This window comes from Notolepis coatsorum, assembly GCF_963971535.1.
Source record: "Notolepis coatsorum genome assembly, chromosome: 10".
NCBI classification, from domain to species: domain Eukaryota; kingdom Metazoa; phylum Chordata; class Actinopteri; order Aulopiformes; family Paralepididae; genus Notolepis; species Notolepis coatsorum.
Window position 1 is genome coordinate 98,747,778 of NC_140174.1, and position 26,534 is coordinate 98,774,311.

Genomic DNA, 26,534 nt, shown 5'->3' on the forward strand with positions numbered 1-26,534 from the left:
GAGCAACAGAATTGATCTAGTCTGAAATGAAATAAGAACAGATTGGTTTTGCCGTGCTGGAGACTGAGGAGAAGCTGAGCGCGGGTCAGGAAGAGGTGATCCTTCATCCAAACCATCTTTCATCTGGGACTCATCATCACAGTGTGTTTTCTGAACTTGGCTTTCCCCATGCGCTGTAGTTACATCGCCTGTATTCCTCTCATTGAGTAAACCTGTCTTCTGTGCGCTTCAGTATGTGTTATACGTATATGTTCATGGATAGTTTAGGGATGTCCTCGACTTCTCAGTTGACCAAATAGACAAGAACTTTGTCGACCAATCGATTAGTTATTTGAATCGACGGTGCTGTAAAATCGGAGAGATGTGCTTTACATTTTTTGGGAAATGAAAGCGAACAAACGTAGAGAAGGACAGATCACTTGGTTAACTCATTCAGGGTCAACAGCGCCCTCTGCTGATGGCCCTTCGGTGCCAGTGCTTTATCCAATGGAGGATAGGACTTATTTGCAAGTGCTTAAAACATATCAAATATAATAGCAATAGATCTAAATAACACAGTGATCGTCAATGAGTTGCTTCCAGTCAACATGCACAAAACAGATACATTTTCATACATACATTTCCATTTTATACCGTGATGAATATCAATATATTTCTAGGGCGTTCTGTCTCATCTCAATAAACTCCAGCAAATCGAGCTTAAATGTATTTCCTTAGAAATCGTGCCATTTGTCGCTTGATTTATGAATTGTTTTCAAATAAACACTAGATTATCGATAGTATATGTGTCCTCATGCACGAAGAGAAGTCGGGTCTGAAAAATCGCTTCTCCGTACTTTGGTCGGCGTGAACCTCACACACACACACGCTCACACACACGCACACGCTAATGTTCTATGTGTGAGGCTTTGATGTGTCTTTTATTCTCAGGTACTGCTTCTATCAGAGGGACTGAGCTCTCAGGTGTGTCGCTGTTTGGAAGTGGAGAAAGCCCTGGAAGCCCTCATTCACACACTGAGGTGCATACACACACACACACACGCACGCACGCACGCACGCACGCACGCACGCACGCACACACGCACGCACGCACCGATGGCGGTGAACGGAACATCTGATTAACCCAAGATTCTTAACATAAAGTCCTTACCTCACATCTGATGTCATGCAAAAAGATTAATCCAATTCCTGATCGCCATTCCAAATATTGATCGTGTTTATTGATCCAACGTTATATATCCAAAACACATAATCCACGCTGCTCTGAGTGTCCCAGTACATCTGTTATAACGATACTGCATGCCCGAGAAGTAAAACCTGGACCGGACTTATTTTTTTGATGCACAGTCCCAGCCAATCCAATCCAATGATGTGCAATACCATCCGGAAGACGATAGGCGGCGGTATTTGCCCTTTGCGAGCTCAGACCCATTCCCAATGATAACGTCAGGCTGGATGGATGAAAAATGAATGGATATCGCTAATAAAAGAAATATCGCCCAGAGCATGGCGAGTTAACCCGGACTATCTCGGGTTTGGCCTCCAAAGTGTTAATGGACTGCGAGGCCCCGCCCCCCGGTCTGGTGTTCTGATTTTGCCATGTTAACACAGTGTTTGTTTGTGTAAAGCAGCGCCGCGCCGTGAGATGAGAGAACAGTTCCGTTTGAGTGGTAGGAGGAGGATGTTAATCGGACTGACTGAGCCGTTGGCCTTGCAGCCTGGCAGGGCACTCGGGGTTTGCATAATTTCCATGTTTGAGATGTTAATGACACCTGCAGGCTATAGAGAGAGTGCTCTGACTTTGAGCGAGGGAGAAATTGAGTGTGTGTGTGTGTGTGTGTGTGTGTGTGTGTGTGTGTGTGTGTGTGTGTGTGTGTGTGTGTGTGTGTGTGTGTGTGTGTGTGTGTGTGTGTGTGTGTGTGTGCGTGCGGTATAGCATAGTGTCTGTGGCAGTAGTGTATGTGTCTGTGTGTGTATGTGCGTGCGTGGACATGCGCATGCATGTGTTGTGTTTGTGTGAGTGTTTACTCAGGCTGTGTGTCTTGTGTGCGTACTGGGGGTATAGCTTACTCTCATTGACATGCATGGTGTCGGGAAGCTCATGTGAACCTCTGGTAATAGGCTTCCTCTCTGTTTGCCTGTTGGGCTGTGCTGTCCTATCTCTTCTCTCACAACAAACCTCTGCCCGCACATTTTGACTTTCAAATCGAGTAACTCTGTTGGAAGTAAACTTTTTTAACCCGCCAGCGTCAAATACTGTTGTGTGGGGATTACACCGATACCAGTACCTGAATCGGGACCAGTTAAGGGGGTGGTATCATTATCGGGAGAATTTCTCCCCCCAAACTAAAATCTGATACCGAGAACCATGTGTGTAAGATGTCCTGGAATTCAAATCAATCAAATCAAATTTATTTGTAAGGCCCGACAACACATGTTAATGTCTGATTGATTGATTGAAAACTTTATTAACAGATTGCAGAATGGGTACAGTACAGCTCAATACATACAATTGTTAAGGGGATGCAGACCAGAGAAAGACTTTCGTCTTGTTTACATCAGGGTCCCCCATTTTCATTTCATCATAACATATACACACACGCATAGCTGTCAACCCTCCCGTTTTTCCCGGGATTCTCCTGTATTTCAACCTTCTTCACGCCCTGTTCACGGTTCACGGAATTGGCACGTTTTTGATATTTTTTTTTTTTTATATAATTTTTTTTTTAAACTCATAAAATATATGTGATCAAGTCCAGCGTTTGTGCCGACATGTCTCCATTTTCATTTTCCAGATTTTTCCAGGTTGTGAAAGTACAGAATGCAAGCTTTCAAATTATGTGTCATACTTTGAAATCTGAGAATGTTTTGAATATCATGTATTCATTTAAATCTTGTAACTCAGTCTGTTGTCTAGAACGCTCAAGGGGAGGAAATGCCTCTGATTTTCACACTTCAGCTAGTTTGGGGGGGGGGGGGGGCGTGGACAACTACCCTCACCTGAATGCGTCCATTGTTAACGTTAATGACTCTCTCTGTGTGAATGCCTTTACCTGGCTCAGTTAATCTGAATCCCAACGCGCAGCTCTATTCAGATGCAAAAATACCCCCCCCCCACCTCTCCTCTGTGGAGAGTACAAACTGTTTCAAAACAGTTTTAAACACAGAATTCTTACAATTAGTTATTATATCTGTTCACTGTTATACTAAATATGTTCTTCATGTTCTAAGTGGTTGCACTGTAAGAAAAAAAGCTGCAAGAAAACTAAATGTCTGGCATCAATGGTTTCCAAATACTGTCAAATTACAGTAAAATTAAATACATTTACAGATTACAACCTTTATTTAATGGTTAATATTTTGATACAAGGTAATTTACTGTATTTTTACAGCATTTACACTTAAAGTAGGAAAACAAAAGTAATCTGTAAAATAATACAGTGAATTTCCTTAATACAGGTTTTGACCAGCAGCAGATGGCAGCGACGAGGCAGCTCCATTGGAAGGGGGTGGGGCCGGGAGGGAGGGGGCGGGGCCGGGCGGGAGGGGGCGGGGCTTAAATGTGCACGTTTTTTCTCCTGCCAATGTTGACAGCTATGCACACACGACATACAGATAGACAGCACTGCTACATCTATACATTTATGACATACCAGATTTGCAAATACAGTACTGTTTGTGATACAAAAAGAGTCCAGAAAAGAGAGTATATACATTTGACGTAGTAAACTGTACATTGGAGGAGATTGGGTAGGTGGGGTGGGGTTGGGTAGGGGGGGGGGGGGGGGACTGTACATTGGAGGTGGTTGGGTGGGTGGGGTGGGTGGGGGGGGGGGGGTTGGGTAGGGGGGGTGGGTGGCGGACACTGTACAACTGTACAAGCAAAACTGTACATTGGAATATTGACAAAACCATACTTGGTCATTTACTGTACATTGGAGGGGGTTGTGTTAGGACATTTACGGGGGCCAGTTTCGAATTGCAGTCTCCCGTAGGTGTTCTTTGAGAGTGGTTTTGAAAGTGGGTAGTGATTCACATTCCTTTACAGCTTTGGGTAGGGCGTTCCACATTGATGTGGCATAATTGCGAAACGTGTTTAGTCCCTTGTTTGAGCAGAATCTGGGTTTAACATGATTTGTGGAGCTCCCTCTGGTGTTGTGATCGTGGTATTCACTGACCTTTGGGAAGTATTTTGACATGTACATGGGTACCTTGGTCGTGTAGTGCAGTGGTTCTCAGCACATTCTGCTCTCTCTCTCTCTCTCTCTCTGAACATTTTTAACCACTATGATTTATGTAAAAAAAAAAAGTGTAGTAATACGCAATCTTTCAAAACATGAAATAAACACAAAAGTGCAACAAAAGTGCGACTATTGCTAAAAACCCAATGAAAAAAAAAAATAATACATAATATATGCTTCTTAGCAGATTTCTTAGCTTAACATAACAGACCTAAGTTTGGGGGAACTAATGGGATAACTGGGGTTGCAACAAAAGTGCAACTAGGGATAAAAACCCAATGAAATTAAATAATAATAATAATAAATAATATATGCTTCTTAGCAGATTTCTTAGCTTAACATAACAGACCTAAGTTTGGGGGAACTAATGGGATAACTGGGGTTGCAACAAAAGTGCAACTAGGGCTAAAAACCCAATGAAATTAAATAATAACAATAATAAATAATTATACTTCTTAGCAGACTTCTTAGCTTAACATAACAGACCTAAGTTTGGGGGAACTAATGGGATAACTGGGGTTGCAACAAAAGAGCATCTAGGGCTAAAAACCCAATGAAATAAAATAATAATAAATAATTATGCTTCTTAGCAGACTTCTTAGCGACCTACAGTAAGTTTGGGGGAACTAATGGGATAACTGGGGTTGCAACAAAAGTGCAACTAAGGGCTAAAAACACAATGAAATAAAATAATAATAATAATAAATAATATATCCTTCTTAGCAGACTTCTTAGCTTAACATCCCAGGGAACTAATGGGATAACTGGGGATGTTGTTTTCTCCTGACAAGAGTCTCAAAGTCTGGGGTGATGGTAGACAAAGCAACTCTGAGGTCATGCTCAATGTCCAATCTGTTCCTCCGCTTTGTCTTCAGCTGGACCAGAGCTGAGAAGCCACTTTCACAAAGATAGGTAGTGCAAAAAAAAAAAGTATAAATATATATATTTTTTTACACACACTCAAAATGGCCCCGCGACCCACATTTGGGTCGCGACCCACCAGTTGAGAAACACTGGTGTAGTGTATCTTGTAGACCAGGCCCATTGCAAGTTGCTGTACTCTGTCGTCTACTGTAAGCCATCCTAGGTTGTCAAAGTGGGCAGGGGTGAGGTGGGTTCTAGGAGTAAGGTCAAGCAGTAGTCTGACCAGTTTGTTTTGAGATGTTTGTAATTTAGTTTTTAGCGCCTTTGAGGTGCTTTGGTACCATGAGGTGCAAGCATAGTCGTAGTACCCTTGAATGAGTGCTCCTGCCAGAGTCTTCAGGGTATTCTTGTTTACCAGAGAGGAGATCCGGTACAAGAATCGAGTTTGTTGGTTGACTTTTTTTTATTACATTGGATGCCATTTTGTCACAGGAAAGATTAGCCTCTAGGATGGAACCCAGGTAGGTAATTTCATCTTTCCTTGTGACAATATTGTCACCCACTGTAACTGAGAAGCCGTCGGTCTTGCTGAGTTTGTTATTTGAACCGAAGAGAATGGACTCTGTTTTGCCCATGTGTAATGATAGTTTGTTATCAGCGAGCCATATGCAGATTTTGCCTAGTTCCGAGCTGAGGGTTTTTTCAACCTGTAACTTGTTCTTGTCAGAGACCAGCAGGGCTGAGTCGTCCGCAAACAGGAACAAGTTGCAGTCACAAGCTGACAACATGTAATTTGCATAAATTAGGAACAGTAGCGGTCCTAGTATGCTTCCTTGTGGAACACCACAGCTCACTGGGAGGGGGGGGATAGGGTACCGTCTGTTCTCTCCATCTGTTCTCTCCGCTCCAGGTAGGATTGCATCCAGCTCACTGATAGACTATCAAAACCAATTGCTTGGTGTGAATTGACAGTGTCGAAGGCCTTTTGTAGGTCCAGCATGACCATGCCGCAGTATTTGCCCACGTCCACCTCTTGTTTGATGTAGTCGTTTAAATAGAGAAGGCATGTGTCAGTGGAGTGGGATGTTCTGAAGCCAGATTGGAATTCGTAGATTCGATTTTTTTCCGCAAAGTACTTTTCGACCTGTTCGTATACTATTTTTTCCATGACTTTCGAGATGGAGGTAAGGATAGAAACAGGGCGGTAGTTGCCTGGGTCTAATTTGCTGCCCTTTTTGTGCAGGGGTGATACTCTCGCAATTTTGAAGTCCTTGGGGACATGTCCCTGTTTTATGGAGAGGTTTATTATGTTTGTGATGACTGGGGTGATGGCGGCTGCTGAGTCTCTGAGGAATTTGGAGGGGATGTTGTCATGGCCAGTGGCCTTGTTCGGTTGGAGGGTGCTCAGTTTTCTGAGTACCTCATCTGTTGTTACCATTTCCAGTTTGAAGTCGTCTTTGTGGACCCCTAGGTTCTTGTAGTATGCTACTATGTGTTCTACCCCATAATGCCCTGTCCCCATGGGCCGGACACGTCTTCTTTAAACAAGTCAAGAAGAAACATCACAATAAGTCAAGAACAAAACAAGAACACCATAAGGTCCAACAAATTAAAAAAAATATGCTAAATAAATGAATGCAACACTCCCAGACATACCCCACGCGAAGGTAAGGAAAAACTCACTAAAACCTAGCAATAGGAAAAAATGCACCACAGGCAGTGTGGAGGAGAGAAACCTTAGAAGGGCCATTCAAGGGGGGATCTCCCTTCTTAGATGTCGGTGATAGTAGTGTTACAGATGGACAGTTGGTAAGCATGCACTCATGTGTGTAGTGAAACACAGATGAGTGCATGCAATAGCAACTGAACATTTAGAAAAATGTATGATAGAGCTGATAGCGATAGCAACTGAAAATTTTGAAAGATTAAAGATAGAGCTGATAGCGGATCTATTTGAGGCACAGGGGCGGCGCAAAGAGGGTCGCATCCTCCCCGTCTTAATCACGGGACGTTCAACACTCCGGTCATCACTCCGAGACAACCGGAGACAGGGAGATAGGGGGCGGCGCAGAGAGGGTCGCAACCTCCCCGTCATCATCGCGGGACGTCCAGCACTCCGGTCATCACTACGAGACAGCCGGAGACAGGAGGGCACGCAGAGAGGGTCGCATCCTCCCGGAATAAAATGCATTTCCACAGTTTGCACACCTTCATTTTCTCCAGGTTCTCAGAGTAAGAAATTTATGTCGAATTTGAAAGGAATACTCGAGCACACTGGTATTCTTGCTACTTCACTTTATGTGAGAATACTTTAAACCAACGTTCCGGTTGACGGACCTTCTTCAGGGTAATTACAGCAACAGTGTTTGACATCTTACGTACATGTAGCTTTCAGTCCAAGGACTTCATACAGGTGTGAACCGTTGTGCTAATGGGGAGGCTCCTCCCCTTTCTCCTCCCCCTATGAGCCCCTGAGAGTGTGCTACATACAGTATACTATATATACTACAGTATTTACTGTATGTAGCACACTCTCAGGCGCTCATACAGAAACAAGCATTTGATCATAAAGTATTCTGTATTTATAATAATAATAAACAAACTTGAACTTGAAACTTTCACTCGCCAATGTCCCTCGCAGTAAATGTTTAGTTCAAAACCCATTCCCACATACAAATATCATATATCCAACCAGTGTCATCATAATAATGATCTATTCATTAAAACTGCGCAAAGAAATTGCGCAAAGAAAAACATTCTTATTTACATACCAGTAAAGGGGGCGTATCTGATAACATATACACACGCATGATGTATTCTGTTCAGGGAAAAGCAATGGGTAGGACTGGTCATCTGTATCCGTTGATGCTGAATGTTTAGGACTCCATACTGCATGTGGAAAAGTGGTATTGGTGCATCCCTATTGACAATATTCACATTTTTGCTCCTACGTCATGCTCAGGTTGGGAGTCCCACGGGGTAGAAAGGAATCCCAACCTGAGCACGACATAAGTGCAAACTGGCCGCCATGTGAATATGGTCAATTGCTGTGTTCATGGCAGCTCTTTGTAAAGAGGTGTGTGTGTGTGTGTGTGTGTGTGTGAATAGGTGAATAGGTGAATACGGTGGAGGGCCTATCTATGCCTTGGGTGTTATCCCCGCCCAGTCTACACAAACTTCCAATCACACTGCTGGATGTGAGCTACGGTCGACAGTATCAACCCCCAGTACGTGGTCAGTCATTTTCTTTTTTGGTCCAATATAATACTTAAATAATACAATATTACTACTAAGTAGTATTTGCAATAGAGATTGTACGCGAATAGACCATTTTGAATTAAATATGTAGTCTTGAGTATTTTGTTACAAAAATTCTTTATAAAAATAAAACTGTCACATCACAGGGCAGTTTATATTGTAATAAAAACATACAGTACTGTGACATACCATTATACTGTGACAAAAAATGACAGTACAGTACAGAGTCCTAAATAGATTGATCCTGGACATAGCCAATTCCCCCCACAATTGTACATACTCGGGTTGTGTGTCTCTCTCTCTCTCTCCCCCCCCTCCCATCTTTAGAGCAGCCCCCGGGTGGTCCATGAATGCCTCTTGTCCCAGGCCTCTGTCTGTCTGTCTGCCCTGGAGCTCTGCTGTTCAGATCTGCTGCCTCTCAGCCTCCTGGGTCCACACTCAACACAGGTTTAGAACTCATGATAAAACCGTCCTACTCTCAGGGTTAGAACTCATGATAACACCATCCTACTCTCAGGGTTAGAACTCATGATAAAACCGTCCTACTCTCAGGGTTAGAACTCATGATAACACCATCCTACTCTCAGGGTTAGAACTCATGATAAAACCGTCCTACTCTCAGGGTTAGAACTCATGATAAAACCGTCCTACTCTCAGGGTTAGAACTCATGATAAAACCATCCTGCTCACCACAGGTTTAGAACACATGATAAAACCATCCTACTCTCAGGGTTAGAACACATGATAAAACCATCCTGCTCACCACAGGTTTAGAACACATGATAAAACCATCCTGCTCACCACAGGTTTAGAACACATGATAAAACCATCCTACTCTCAGGGTTAGAACTCATGATAAAACCATCCTGCTCACCACAGGTTTAGAACACATGATAAAACCATCCTGCTCACCACAGGTTTAGAACACATGATAAAACCATCCTACTCTCAGGTTTAGAACACATGATAAAACCATCCTACTCTCAGGGTTAGAACTCATGATAAAACCATCCTACTCTCAGGGTTAGAACTCATGATAAAACCGTCCTACTCTCAGGGTTAGAACTCATGATAAAACCATCCTACTCTCAGGTTTAGAACACATGATAAAACCATCCTGCTCACCACAGGTTTAGAACTCATGATAAAACCATCCTACTCTCAGGGTTAGAACTCATGATAAAACCATCCTACTCTCAGGGTTAGAACTCATGATAAAACCATCCTACTCTCAGGTTTAGAACACATGATAAAACCATCCTACTCTCAGGTTTAGAACACATGATAAAACCATCCTGCTCACCACAGGTTTAGAACTCATGATAAAACCATCCTACTCTCAGGTTTAGAACACATGATAAAACCATCCTACTCTCAGGTTTAGAACACATGATAAAACCATCCTGCTCACCACAGGTTTAGAACACATGATAAAACCATCCTACTCTCAGGTTTAGAACACATGATAAAACCATCCTACTCATCACAGGTTTAGAACTCATGATAAAACCATCCTGCTCACCACAGGTTTAGAACACATGATAAAACCATCCTACTCTCAGGTTTAGAACACATGATAAAACCATCCTACTCTCAGGTTTAGAACACATGATAAAACCATCCTACTCTCAGGTTTAGAACACATGATAAAACCATCCTACTCTCAGGTTTAGAACACATGATAAAACCATCCTGCTCACCACAGGTTTAGAACACATGATAAAACCATCCTGCTCACCACAGGTTTAGAACACATGATAAAACCATCCTACTCTCAGGTTTAGAACACATGATAAAACCATCCTACTCTCAGGTTTAGAACACATGATAACACCATCCTACTCTCAGGTTTAGAACACATGATACTACTCTATCCCCCCCCTCACAGTGAGCTGTGGTGTTCCACAAGGAAGCATACTAGGACCGCTACTCTTCCTAATTTATGCAAATGACATGTCGTCAGCCTGTGACTGCAACTTGTTCCTGTTTGCGGACGACTCAGCCCTGCTGGTCTCTGACAAGAACAAGTTGCAGGTTGAAAAAACCCTCAGCTCGGAACTAGGCAAAATCTGCACCTGGCTCGCTGATAACAAACTATCATTACACCTGGGCAAAACAGAGTCCATTCTCTTCGGTTCAAATAACAAACTCAGCAAGACCGACGGCTTCTCAGTTGCAGTGGGTGACAATATTGTCACAAGGAAAGACGAAATTACCTACCTGGGTTCCATCCTAGAGGCAAATCTTTCCTGTGACAAAATGGCATCCAATGTAATAAAAAAAGTCAATCAACGAACTAGATTCTTGTACCGGATCTCCTCTCTGGTAAACAAGAATACCCTGAAGACCAAAGCACCTCAAAGACACTAAAAACAAAATTACAAACATCACAAAACAAACTGGTCAGACTACTACTTGACCTTACCCCCAGAACCCACCTCACCCCTGCCCACTTTGACAACCTAGGATGGCTTAGAGTAGACGACAGAGTACAGCAACTTGCAATGGGCCTGGTCTACAAGATACACTATACGACTAAGGTACCCATGTACATGTCAAAATACTTCCCAAAGGTCAGTGAATACCACAACCACTACACCAGAGGAAGCTCAACAAATCATGTTAAACCCAGATTCGGCTCAAACAAGGGACTAAATACGTTTCGCAATTATGCCACATCAATGTGGAACGCCCTACCCAAAGCTGTAAAGGAATGTGAATCCCTACCCACATTCAAAGCCGCTCTTAAAGAGCACCTACGGGAGGCTGCAATTCGAAACTTTCCACCGTAAATGCCCAAAACCCCAACCACCTCCTAATAGACAGTCTCCTCCCCACTGCATGTATATATTCCCTCCCCGCCGTATGTATATTTCCCTCCCACCCACCCACCCCCTCCTAATGTACAGTCCCCTCCCCATCATATGTATATACTCTGTCAGGATCTAGGGGTAACAGTACTGTATATTTGAATACCATTTATGTCACAAATGTATCAGTACTAAATACCTATATGTCTCTATGCCATAAATGTCATGTATGTTGTGTATGTCATAAATGTCTATATGAATTGAAAATGGGGGACCCTGATGGAAACAAGACAAACGTCTTTCTCAGGTCTGCATCCCCTTAACAATTGTGTGTATTGAGCCGTACTGTATTGTACCCATTCTGCAATCTGTTAAATAAAGTTTTCATTCATTAATTCATTCATACAACCACATCCTACTCTCAGGTTTAGAACACATGATAAAACCATCCTACTCTCAGGTTTAGAACACATGATAAAACGATAGGTTATGTATATAACCTAGTTATATGAGTACTGGCTGAGCGTCCTGCTCTTCGCCATCGAGATGTACCTCATCTCCAGTACCTACTGTACTTCATTAATGAAAAACAAATCCACCCAGCATCTGACCAGGCCCGCCCCAATGCCGTACTATAAGGCAGCAGGCGTGGTCACCACTCGCCCTTCCTCGGAAAAAGTTTCCATCCGGAAAGTTTCCCAAGGGACCTCAGGGCGCGCTAAGAGCAGGACGCTCAGCCAGTACTCATATAACTAGGTTATTACATAACCTATCGTTATATAGTCGTACTGGCGAATCGCGTCCTGCTCTTCGCCATCGAGATATGGGGACAGAGCAGACGCGAGGACCGACAAATGCACCCCCTGAGGACCCGAAAGCCCACATCAGGGGGGAGGGGAGTCCCGTCACCCCACCTTCCTAGTGAAGAGGGAGCGGCAGTCAACTCCACTCAAGTGCGAAAAAGAGGGAACTAGAAACCTCCAAACGCACAGCACAGGCGGGACCACGTGTGACACAACACCTCGTGGTCCACACCCACACACCCCTGCTACCCCACCGAAAGACGGGAAGCAGGAGAGGTTCCAGACCTCAGAACCGCCTGGGAGACAGAACCCCCGGTCATGTCCATGAGGTAAAACCTTACGAAGGGACCCGGTGAGGACCATGAAGCCGCAGCACAGATGTCCTCCACCGAGGCCCCTCCTAACAGGGCGGCAGAGGCCGCCACCCCACGAGTGGAGTGCGCCCTGACACCCCCAGGAGGGGCCAGACCAGCCAACGTGTAGCAAAGGGCAATGCCCTCGCACAACCAATGGGACCGGCGCTGTTTCGACAGTGCCTTACCAGCACGAGAGCCACCGTAACAGATAAAAAGCTGATCGGTAGCCCTGAGGCCCTGAGTACGGCTGAGGTAAACCCCCAAGCCCGGACCGGACATGACAGGTGAAGGCTCGCCTCCAACTCACTAGCGTGAGGAGGCGGATGAAATGCCTGAACCATAATATCCCTGGAGTGGAAAGAACTCCGGATATTTTTTGGCACGAAGGCTGGATTAGGCCTCAGAGTGGCACCGCTATCGAAACGAATAGACAGACACTCAGGCCGCACCGAGAGAGCACAGAGCTCACCCACGCACTTAGCGGAGGTGATGGCCAGCAAGAACGCAGTCTTGAACGACAGCTGTTTCAAAGGCGCTTGCTCAAGAGGCTCAAACAGGGCCTTGGACAACCGACCGAGGACCAATTGAAGATCCCAACTCGGAGCCAGAGAGCGTGTCACTGGCTTAAGGCGCCGAGCGCCAAGCAAGAAACGCTTCACAAGAGGGTGGCTGAACAACACAACGCCCTCAAACCCCTCATGATAAGAGGATATAGCCGCAGCATATACCCTCACCGTCGAAGCCGACAGTCTATCAAGGAGAGACTGAAGGAAAGTAAGGACAGCATCCAGGGGTCCCGGCCCCCCCCCCTTACACCACTCTTGGAACATACATATTTTTTCAACAACATACATAGACAACATTCATAGACAATACACAGTACATAAATTAAAACAAATAGACAAAAAATTAGTAAAGAAAAAGTGTGACATGGGTCCTTCGGTCCATTCTACATTTGCATTATTTATTTACATTTTTATTCATTTCCTTGTATCCTTTTCAAACCTCTGTGATGTCGTTACTTCCCCTCCTGTATTCTTCCCATTTTCCCCATTTCCATTCAAACTTTTCTTCTTGCAGCCTCAGCAGATGTGTGATTCTCTCCATTTCCTGTATCCCCTCTACCAACTCTATCCATTGATCCTTTGTCGGCACTTCTACCTTGTACCACAGATTAGTTAAAGCTTTCTTGGCTGCCACTATCAATATCTTAATCAAATATTTGTCTTCCCCTTGGATTCCTTCCTGTGACAGATTCCCCAAATACAACACTTGGCCTCCCTGGGGTATTTCGTATCCTATTATTTCATTTATTATCCCTCCTATCTCTTCCCAGTAGTGCCTTATCTTCTGACATCCCCAGAATATGTGTGTATGGTTCGCCCCTTCCTGTCCACACTCCCTCCAACATGTTTTCTTTGCTGGTGTGTAATTGCCCTGTATTTCTGGTGTTATAAAGTATCTAATTATATTTTTCCACCCAAACTCCCTCCATATCCTTGATCCTGCGGTTGTTTGTTGTGTCTTACATGTGTCATACCATTCCTCCTCTGTTATCTCTATTTCCAACTCTCTTTCCCACTTTTCTTTCACATACAATGTTGTATTTCCCTTACTGTCCATTATTGCCTGATATAGTGCTGATATCACCCTCCCCTTCCGTCCTTCGTATGACTTTACCATTATCTTAATTACCCCATTCTGTTCTTTGTCTCTATCTTGCTTTATTTCCTTGTTATAGTAGTCCCTAATCTGTAAATATCTAAAGTGGTCCCTATTCTCTAGTCCGTATCTTTCTTTCAATTTTTGTAGAGTCTGCATCTCCCCTCCTTCTGTCATCGTGCACATTGCTGTTATACCCCCCCGTTCCCACCTCTTGAACCCATGATCTTCTATCCCTGGTCTGAATTTGTTGTCGTGTGCCATCCATCTCAGTATCTTAGATTCTTTTTCTAGCTTGTATTTCTTTACTATTGTGTTCCATATGTTTATAGTGAATCTGGTAATTGGATCTAGTAGTTGTTCCTGTCTTCTGAACAGCTCCCTATCTCCTATCAGTGCCTGCACTTTGAATCCCTCTCTTTTGGTTTCTATATCTTTCCATTTGGCCTCATAGTTCACATTGCACCAGCATGCTACTGTTCTAAGCTGTGCTGCATAGTAATAGCTTTCTAAACTGGGTACTGCCATCCCTCTTTTCTCCTTTGGTAATTGTAGAGTCACATATCTGATCCTTGGCCTTCCCCCCCCCCCAAATGAATCTTGATATCTGTCTATCCCATTCCCTAAATTGTTTTTGTGGTATTAATATAGGTAGGGATTGAAATAGGTATAGTAACCTTGGTAATATGTTCATCTTAATGATTTCGATCCTTGAACTGAAATCTAGGGGCATCACCGTCCATCTTTCTAGATCTCTCTTGATTTTCTGATTTATCTGTGTATAGTTTGCATCGTATAGCCCCTCCCCCCCTCTTGTGATGTTCACCCCTAGGTACTTGATCCTGTCCATGTCCCATTTGATTTTGTATTTTTCTTTGATCTCTATCGTTGGTGTGTAGTTGAGTGCTAATGTCTGTGTCTTCGTCACATTAAGTCTATACCCTGAGTAATATCCATATTCTGTCAGCAGATCCATCAGTGTCGGGAAGCTTGTGTCTACCGGGTCTATTTTCATACTGGAAAACCACCTCTGTATCCTCCTCATGAAGAGGAGGCCAAGAGGGACCACAGCGTGAGCAGATGCCATCATACCGAGCAGGCGCATCACCTGCAGCACCGTGACCGTCCCTCCAGGACGGAAACCCCCGAGCGCGTTGAGGATAGACACTCTCCGTTGCTCCGAGAGGGTTGCCCTCATGGGCCTTGAACTTAGAACCAAGCCCAAGTACTCCACCTGTTGACTGGGAAGAGGCGTACTCTTCTTCCAGTTCACAGCAAAACCCAGCCTGGTGAGGAATTCCACCACCAGCCTGGTATGAGACCTGGCGACCTCCTCCAACCGGCTGAGGAGCAGCATGTCATCGAGATAGAAAATAATTCGTATCCCCTGACGACGTAGAGGCTCCAGCGTGGTCTCTACGCACCTGGTGAATGTGCCGAACGGCAACCTCTGGTATTCGTACGCTACGCCCTGAAAAAGGAACCGTAGGAACTTCCTGTGAGGAGGGAAAATCGGGATGTGAAAATACGCATCCTTCAGGTCTATGGAGGTGAACCAGTCTCCCACCCTGACAGCGAGTAGCAGGTGTTTGATGGTCAACATTCTGAACGGTCTCGCCACAATCAGACGATTGAACGCGGACAGATCCAGTATAGGTCTGACACCTCCCGTTTTTTTGGGCACCAGAAAATAACGGGAGGAGACACCTGACATTGCGTCCTCTCTCGGGACCACGACTACGGCCTGCTTCGCCAACAAAGATTGGATCTCGTCGGCCAGAGCTGTCACTGCTGCTGACCCTGACAATAGGGTCTGCACCAAACCTGAAAACGGAGGGTGGGGTTGTGCGGACTGCAAGACAAGCCCCCGCCTCAACATTCTCTCCATCCACCTCGACATATGGCACTGTTGTAGCCATATGTGATAATAATCCCAGAGCGCACCCGCCGCCAACTGGCGCTGGGCCGCAAGGAACTGTAGATAGGCGGCCCGGTCTCTCCCGCTGTGCGTAGCCTCTGAAACCGCCAACCGTACGGGCAGGGCGTTCCGTGGAATCGGGACAACGGCCCCTGATACAACCCACGAGGCAATCGCACCCAAGGGGGGACCCCGACAGAAAGGGCCGGTTTGATACGGGAGAAGCTGACATCAAACTAGGTGACAAAAGCTCCCCCACTGAACACCCCTCCAGAACATGCTGAGGAATTGTTCTGCAGCCTGACATGCAAGGCGTGAGGACCCCATGGGTTCCTACACACCGTAGCCCTGCAGTGATATTACTACCACCCAAATCACGCGCGCCTGCCAGACCACTGCCAATCTTGCGGGAGTGGGAGGCATCAACGTGATACCCCACCTGGCGAAGGCGAGGTCGGGGTAACCCACGCTGAGCATTCTTTCGAAGAGGCCTCGAGTCCCCCTGCTGACCACCGTCGACAGTGGCAGCCGTAACACCAGGCTCACCAAACGCACAACGCGTGGCGAGGGAGCCACGTGACAGCACAACATTCTCACGGACAGACCCAGGCTCAGCCATCAACTGGGTGTCAGCCCCTGTCCCCATGAGAAGCGAAACGTGGGGCCGCATGCGCTTCAACGAAGGCTCGCGGCCCGCAGCCAAAGGAAACGGATCAGAGCCCCTTTTCCGCTGGTGTTGGGGGAGGGAGTGATCGGGGAGCGGGCTGCTCGCGGCAGGACGGCGACGGCTTGTATATTCCAAGCCGAGCTCATCCAACATGGCCGATCCCTCGGCTGCCAAGGCTGTCGGCCTTGTGGACACCTGTTGACTCAACGCCCAGGGTACCACTGGCGGGGGGAAACATGACCGCCTGTCGAGGGCCTCGCCATAGTCGCTGACGAGGCCGTGCTCCAACCTCCGGCTGCATAGCGTGAGGCGGTGTGGGACCTAGGTCAACAACCGCCCGCGTCTCCGCAGAACGACCAAAGAGTCCTTCCGCGGAAAGAGGAGCCGTGAGGAGAAGAAACCCTTCTTCCTCCCCAAGAGGAGACTGCTCCAACCAGAAATGCCTATTAACAAGTGTTGATAGCATCCTAATCCTCCCCGCAGTTATAGCTTGTGACTGATTCAAGATCTCTATAACACCAAAAACATGCAAAATGTTTTCAGCGTCGGCTGGTCCTGTAGCCCCACTACCCGACGCTAATGTGGACAGAAAAACAGTCAGCTGAGCCACAACACTGGCCGCAGCTAAATTCCATCCTGTGGCAGTATAACTCTCATCAGTCCATACTGCCACCTGCCGGGCCGACCTGCTCTCAAGCGTCGGCTTCCGGGTGGGACACCGTTCAACCCTGCCGGGGCACAGGATCGATGCTACCTGGCTCTCTAGCCACGGCACACTTACCCTGCGCCCTGTTGTCAACCCATTCACCCGTAAAAAGGGTAAATAAGTCTCAGCAAAACCCCCCACATTAGCTACCGACTGACCTTCATCAATGAACCCGTTAAGAGGAGGGAAAAGCGGTGACATCCCACGGCGGGGAACATTAAAACAGTGACCCAGCATTATAGCATTAGTGTTAGCAGCGCGCTCCAAGATCGCCTGGAAAACGTCCAACTCAGAGGGACGTTCACCCAGACATCCCGCCCCTGGCGCCGACACACAACTCGGTTGTCTAACATAACAACAAGCAGCATTACTAACACCAGCGTTAATGCCTGATGACACAGAGCCTACCTGTGTGCGAGTCAGCTCGATAGCCAAACCTTGCACGCTGTCCCTCGATCTGCTGCCACAAGACGATGCAACACCAGGACAGACCCGACGTGCCGTTGGAACATGCCGAGAAGATTCCAGAGGCTGGCAAATCTCCGGCGAATACTCTACATTGCGCAATTTCTCTATACTTTTCATAACGCTAGTTCACAGGGTGCAAGCATCCGTCATGATGGAAACGAAATAAAGGAAGGGCGAGTGGTGACCACGCCTGCTGCCTTATAGTACGACATTGGGGCGGGGCCTGGTCAGATGCTGGGTGCATTTGTTTTTCGTTAATAAAGTACAGTAGGTACTGGAGATGAGGTACATCTCGATGGCGAAGAGCAGGACGCGATTCGCCAGTACGACTATATAACCACATACTACTCTCAGGTTTAGAACACATGATAAAACCATCCTGCTCACCACAGGTTTAGAACACATGATAAAACCACATCCTACTCTCAGGTTTAGAACACATGATAAAACCATCCTGCTCACCACAGGTTTAGAACACATGATAAAACCACATCCTATTCTCAGGTTTAGAACACATGATAAAACCATCCTACTCTCAGGTTTAGAACACATGATAACACCATCCTACTCTCAGGTTTAGAACACATGATACAACCACATCCTACTCTCAGGTTTAGAACACATGATAAAACCATCCTACTCTCAGGTTTAGAACACATGATAAAACCACATCCTACTCTCAGGTTTAGAACACATGATAAAACCATCCTGCTCACCACAGGTTTAGAACACATGATAAAACCACATCCTACTCTCAGGTTTAGAACACATGATAAAACCATCCTACTCTCAGGTTTAGAACACATGATAAAACCACATCCTACTCTCAGGTTTAGAACACATGATAAAACCACATCCTACTCTCAGGTTTAGAACACATGATAAAACCATCCTGCTCTCAGGTTTAGAACACATTGTTAGATTTCAATCAATCAGCCAGCATCACCTCTTCATCTGTTGGCTTGTGTAGTTCAAGTTTCAAGTTTCTTTAATAGTTGTCATACAGAAGTACAGAATACTTTTATACAAAATGCTTCTTACTGTTACGCTCCAGAGACTGTGCTAGACAGATAAGTATGAAATAACATAGTATAGCATGTAAAAAAACGAGGTCACAGTGTTCAGTATAGACATATGTACAATGTTCGATGGAATAGACGTTTGATGGAATAGACGTAACTGAGTTACCATATAATATACAATATACTATGCAGTGTACTAATATACAATACTATATAGTGCAAAGCAGAAATGGGATAAAGTACAATTTAGGTATAATTTACAGTAAGGTGTACGAGTTGTAGTGCAAATCCTTTATCAATAAATATAAAGTGTGTTTAGGTGATCTAAAGTGTGGAGAGTGGGTGCTGCATTGTGTTGTTTGTTTAAAGTGAGTGTGTGCGTGTGGATGTGTGTGCTGTGTGCATTTGGTGGTTGTTGTATAGTGTTTATTGTTCGTTGAGCAGCCTGATGGCCTGAGGATAGAAGCTTCTTCTGAGTCTTTCTGTGCTCGCCTTGAGACTCCGGTATCGCTTGCCTGACCGCAGCAGTTCAAAGAGGCAGTTGTTCTGGTGGCTGGAGTCCTTAATGATTCTCTTAGCCTTACCCCTGCACCGCTTGTTGTAAATGTTCTGGAGGGTGGGGAGCCCCCCTCCAATTGTGCGTTCGGCTGAACGTGTCACTCTTTGTAGTCTGCTTCGGTCTTGTGCAGTGCTATTCCCAAACCAGGAGGTGATGTTGCCAGTCAGGATGCTCTCTATTGTACATGAGTAGAAGTTCTTAAGGATCTTCTGACTGACTTGGAACTTCCTTAGGCGCCTGAGGAAGTAGAGGCGTTGTCGTGCCTTCTTCACAACACTGTCAATGTGTGTGGTCCATGTCAAGTCCTCGGATATGTGGGCTCCGAGGTACTTAAAGCTGTTCACTCTCTCAACCGGTGCCCCGTCGATGCTGAGGGGGCTGTAGTCCTTGACCCCCGACCTCCTGAAGTCCACAATCATCTCCTTTGTTTTGCTGACGTTCAGGGAGAGGCTGTTTTCCTGGCACCATCCCCCCAGGACCTTGACCTCTTCCAGGTAGGCCCTCTCGTCGTTTGCAGAGATCAGGCCCACCACTACTGTGTCGTCAGCAAATTTGATGATTGTGTTGTTACTCCGCTGAGCCACACAGTCGTGTGTGTACAGGGAGTAGAGGAGGGGACTCAGAACACAGCCCTGGGGGGCCCCTATGTTGAGGGTGATGGATGAGGAGGTGCAGTTGCCTGCTCTCACCACCTGGGGTCTGCCCGTCAGGAAGTCCAAGACCCACTGGCAGAGGTCATAGTTCAAGCCCAGGTCCCTGAGCTTGGCTATGAGTTTGGAGGGGACTATGGTATTGAATGCTGAGCTGTAGTCGATGAACAGCATTCTCACATAGTTCCCCTGCCTCTTGTCCAGGTGTGATGCTGCTGTGTGCAGCACATGGGCTATGGCGTCCTCCGTGGACCTGTTGGGGCGGTATGCAAATTGCAGGGGGTCCAGGTTGATGGGGAGGGAGGAGCAGATGTGGCCCTTTACTAGCTTCTCAAAGCACTTCATGGCTATGGAGGTGAGAGCTACAGGGCGGTAGTCGTTGAGGCAAGCAGGATTGGATTTTTTAGGTACAGGGATAATAGTGGACTTCTTCAGGCAGGTGGGGATGACAACCTGTTCTAAGGACAGGTTAAATATGTCAGTGAATACCAGGGCCAGTTGGTCGGCACAGACTTTTAGGACGCGGCCGGGGATGCCGTCCGGTCCTGCTGCCTTCCTGATATTCACTTTTTTAAAGGTCCGCCTCACCTCATGCTCTGTTACCCTGAACACTGTGTCTCCATCAGCAGACCCCCCCCCCATTGCCGTGGTTTGTGGGCTGGTGTTGTTATTACCAGCCTCAAACCTCGCATAGAAGGTATTGAGATCCTTTGCTAAGGAGATGTCACTGTTCAGTTTGAGGGAGGTGCCTTTGTAGTCTGTCATCGTTTTGAGGCCCTGCCACATAGCTCTGGAGTCAGCCTGTTCAAACTGGAGTTAAATTTGATCCCTGTAGCGCCGTTTTGCCTCTATTACTGTCCTCCTTACGTTGTATCGCGCCACCTTGTGGTCATTCATGTTGCCTGCCACCAGGCCGTCGTTGTATGCTGTGGTGCGCGCTTTCAGAGCTTCACGGACGGATTTGTCTACCCAGGGTTTTTGATTTGGGTAAACTTTAATTGTGGTAGTGGGGATTGTTTCTTCCACCAAAGTACGAACAAAGTCCAGCACTGTCTCCGTGTAGACATTAATGTTATCTGTGTCACGGAATACACTCCAGTCTGTGCATTCAAGCGCAGCTTGGAGCGTCTCCCCTGACTCCACGTCCCATTTCTGCACCTCTCGCGAGACTACCGGGACGCTCTTGATTCTTTGTTTATATTTTGGTGAAAGAAAGATGGCCGCGTGAACCGATTTTCCGAAGCCACTAGCAGAATGAGCCTTGTATCCACCCTTGAATTGCGTGTAACAGTGGTCTAAAATGTTACCGCCTCTGGTGTTGCAAGTCACATGCTGATAGAAGTCAGGCAAAACCTTTCTCAGATTGGCGCTATTGAAATCACCCACTACTACAATGGCGGCGTCAACGTTCGCTACCTGGAGTTTATTTACCTCGGTGTGGAGCTTCGAGAGCGCGTCGCCAGTGCTAGCTTGCGGTGGAATATACACTCCGACCAGGATGATCGCCGTTAGCTCCCTCGGGAGGAAGAAAGGTCGACACTTGATGGATATATATTCCAGGTTGGGGGAGCAGTGGCTCGATAGTTCCTTCACGTTGCCTGGATCGCTCCAATTGTTGTTCAACATGAAGGCTATTCCACCTCCACGCTGTTTGCCGGATTCTGCTGTTCTGTCCTTGCGGTGAATGAAGAAGTGATCGGCTGGTTGGATGGCGTGATCTGGGACTTCTGGCGACAGCCACGTCTCGACGAAGCAGAGAACGTTACAGTCCCTAACGTCTCTCTGGAATTGAATCCTTGCTCGGATGTCGTCTAGTTTATTGTCTATTGATTGTACATTGGCTAGCAATATACTGGGTAGTGGCGTTCGGTGTCGCCTGGTTCTCAATCTGTTACGGACTCCAGCTCTCTTTCCACGCCGTCTCATTTGTCCCTGGGGGCGAGATCCGGTCCTGATGTCCTCAAGATCTCAACAGGCCATTGTTGTGGTTCAGAGAGCTGATCCAGAGATTAATCCAGTCGGTAAATTTCCCGTAATCCAATGTCTATAAGTGACTGACGGTCATACACATTAAATGCACCTACTGTTGGTACAGACAAAACTCTTAAAACTATAAATATTAACAAAAGTAAGCACAGTCTGTTTATTTCTTTGACGTCTTCTCATACTGGCTGTACAATCTTTGTCATTCCCCTTTAATGCAATCCGTAATCATAATAATTCACACCATAAGACATGTTACCTTTCTTGGAACACGTTGTTTATTACATAAACAAAAGCCTCAGATGTTACCCATTTCGTATTGTCCTTGAAAAGTCTTTGATGGAACACTTAATTCATTATTCTATCGTCCCTTCTGCTAGCTGCTTCTGTTAGTCCAATGGTGGTTGAGGCCTCGTCGTTAGCCAAAACCCTTCTTTGTTAGCCGAAGCTAGCCTCCTCGAGGCATAGGAGGGGGGGGGGGGCAAGGCCAGATTAAGACTTCAGAGGCCCCTGGGCCAGATTCTTGTGGAGGCCCTCCCACACACACATACACGTGCACGCACGCACAGTGGCGTTTTTATATGTCACTTTAAAAAATATATAGAATATTTAGAAGTGGTGGGCTCTGAGGGCCAAGCTAAAAGGACTTTGATCACCCCTGCCCACTTTGACAACCTAGGATGGCTTAGAGTAGACGACAGAGTACAGCAACTTGCAATGGGCCTGGTCTACAAGATACACTACACGACCAAGGTACCCATGTACATGTCAAAATACTTCCCAAAGGTCAGTGAATACCACGATCACAACACCAGAGGGAGCTCCACAAATCATGTTAAACCCAGATTTGGCTCAAACAAGGGACTAAACACGTTTCGCAATTATGCCACATCAATGTGGAACGCCCTACTCAAAGCTGTAAAGGAATGTGAATCACTACCCACTTTCAAAAACACTCTCAAAGAACACCTACGGGAGACTGCAATTCGAAACTAGCCCCTGTAAATGTCCTAACACAACCCCCTCCAATGTACAGTAAATTACCAAGTATGGTTTTGTCAATATTCCAATATTCATCACTAGATGCCCACGGGCCGCGGCCCGGTCGTTAATCCGGCCCTGGGGGGGGGGGGGGGGAGGCCCCTCCCACCACCCTCTAGTCTCTCTCTCCACGTCTGCTCGTATCACGCTGTGTTCTGTTCTAACTCACACGTGGAAGAAAACTCACATTATATTAATCATCATCATCATTATGATCAATGACAGGCCCGCCCCTCTCCTCGTTCCTATGTGACGCGCTGTCTTTGGCCACAGCTATTTGACCCAGATCACTATAGCAACGGCAATGTTGATATTAACCCCAAACAAACGCTGTGGCTATCAGCTGGTGATGACAACAGCACAGCCCAGGGTTCGAAATTAACGGGGGCTTGGGGCATAATGCCCTTGAAAATGGACAAAATGCCCTCGAAAATCAGTTAAGGAGGGCACTTAATGCCCCCGACAGTTTACTAATTATATATATATATTTATCCGGTAATGGAGCGTCTGTGGGAGTACGGTTCAGATGACGCGCAAATAAAAAAAAATCATTTGGCGGAGCCGGTGTTCTGCACTGGCTGCAGGCAGCAGCAGCCAGCTGCCAGGTGCTAGTCAGTTTGTGTAAAAATGGCACGCACAATATAAATCAATCTTCATTACGACTTTAAAAACATAGCCATTAACATTACATATGCCTACACACATCTTGCCATAGCGTTAGGAGTTTGTAAACACAACGCACGTTTGGTAGCCCGACGCAGCCCGCAAGCTAATACTGTAGTCAATGAAATGTCACCGTAGCTACTAGCTACTGTAGCAGAGGAGGAAATGGGAGTCTGAGAGGCGGGGTGTTTAAAGACAATGATAGGCGTTTATTCAACATCCAAGAAGGCTAACATACAACTGTGTTTTACTAACTCCAACCGGGACTATTGCCGCTTTTCCACTGCATGTTGATGTTAGAACGTCTCCTCCTAACGTTACCGGAGCTGATAACATTGTCTGGGCTGGTGGTCCGTGATGCTAAATATTTAAATAATGTTAGTCTAAATAAATGTAGACAGAAACATAATAATTTCAAGCAGAAAACGAATCTTTCCATTAAGAACTGACAATCAGGGAATTTAAACATGGTTGACAGTGTGTGTTTATATTAAAGAAAGGAAAGTCTAGTGCTGGCTGAGCATATTGTTTGTTTGCACTAAGTTAATACTTTGACAAATGTAGCCTATATTTTTCAGTCAGTTCGGTCTTTGTGTGCCAAACATTATTTAAGGCTGTAAACACTGTAAACCTTTTATTTTATTTTTAATAAATGAGAAGCATGTTTAGATTTGAGTGTTACATTTTTTTTTAATAAAAATTAACATATATCGAACTGAAAACCGTGACCCCAAAATCGTGATACGAACCAAACCGTCCCATTTTGTGAACCGTCCCACCCCTACCGTTTATCATAAAAATGCAGTGCCCCCGAAATACAAAAAAAAGCCCCCGAAAATCAAATAAGGGGGGCAAAAAAAGCCCTTGAAAAAAAATGTTAATTTCTAACCCTGGCACAGCCTCATCTGCAGGTTGTTAATCAGCTCCTACCACAAACTAAACATCCAAAGCCTGTCTGCACTTTCAATCCTTATCCGTGAAGACACACTGCCTGCTGACACACTCTCTCTCTGCTTCTGTGTTGCTCTCAGATGGCTATAAGCAGTGCTGTCATCCACCTACATTATATACATTTAGTTTACATTATTGTTGAATGCCCACGCTCGCTCTTAGGTCAGATCGATAACTTCATAACTCATTGGTCTGCCTATCTACACCTCAAACAGCGTCCTGTGAAGTGGTTGACACGCAGAACCAACCGAGTCTACAAGATGTTGTTGTTACCACTGACCGACAAGAGACAGCGAATGCACCGTTCCGACCCCCGTCAGTCATCGACCTTAGGTCGAGTGATTGAAGTTGCGGAATCTTTTATTTTATTTGCACTGGTCCGTTACACGTATTATCACTGTATGGCTTTACTTGATAATCCCATTATACAGAATCCACCTTTAGTCCTTAATGCAGGGATAAAGCCACTTATTCTATTTTGCATTAATACATAATCATATGTCTCCTAAGTACACGTATTATCACTATATGGCTTTACTTGATAATCCCATTATACAGAATCCACCTTTAGTCCTTAATGCAGGGATAAAGCCACTTATTCTATTTTGCATTAATACATAATCATATGTCTCCTAAGTACACGTATTATCACTATATGGCTTTACTTGATAATCCCATTATACAGAATCCACCTTTAGTCCTTAATGCAGGGATAAAGCCACTTATTCTATTTTGCATTAATACATAATCATATGTCTCCTAAGTACACGTATTATCACTATATGGCTTTACTTGATAATCCCATTATACAGAATCCACCTTTAGTCCTTAATGCAGGGATAAAGCCACTTATTCTATTTTGCATTAATACATAATCATATGTCTCCTAAGTACACGTATTATCACTATATGGCTTTACTTGATAATCCCATTATACAGAATCCACCTTTAGTCCTTAATGCAGGGATAAAGCCACTTATTCTATTTTGCATTAATACATAATCATATGTCTCCTAAGTACACGTATTATCACTATATGGCTTTACTTGATAATCCCATTATACAGAATCCACCTTTAGTCCTTAATGCAGGGATAAAGCCACTTATTCTATTGTTTTACATCATTAATCAAAAATGCATGGGGTGAAGTTACAAATGCAGAACACATTTCAATGCTTACCCGGCCGTCTGAGAGTGAAGAAAAGATACAAAGGATATTTATAAAGAGGTATTTTTAATTAGAAAAAGCTAGTTACAAGAAGAGACTGAAGTGGAAAAGTGTCCATTTCAGTTAAAATATGCACAGAACAAAACATCTCATCTCTGCACGGCTTGTGCCCCGTGTCTGGCAGCAGGATCTCCATCTCTCAAAAAAGTCTGCCTCTTCATCGGCAACCGTCTCTTTTATTTGATATTGTATCGTATTTCTGATTGGTCTAAACACAGTGATGTCAAATGGTCGTCATTTCTGTTTAGCAAACCAACATACAATACATAATTCGTTATGGACTCCTCCTTCTTTGTACTATCGTTACTGCTAGTTACCTAGTGATTTTTAAGTAACAGAAAGTCCCTTTTTCCTTCTAAACAGACAACGGCTTTGTCTGTGGTGACCACGTGATATCGTACCATGTACGAGGCCTCTCTATCTCTTAAGGATCCCTCCAGACAAACAGTTTTTTACACATTATTCTGTTAGTATTATTCTCTACTGACACTCAATTTATAAGCATGCCATTTTGAAAACTTTTACTGTACACATCAAACATTTAATTGTTATATAGTTTCTTTTTTAAGATCTCCCTCTATAGATTCAAGACTCTCTGGTTTTCAACCAGCAACCCTTCCCGTCTGAAAGGGTTAACATTACAGCTCCCTCTCCTCTGCTGTTGCAGCCTCAGGGCCACATTCC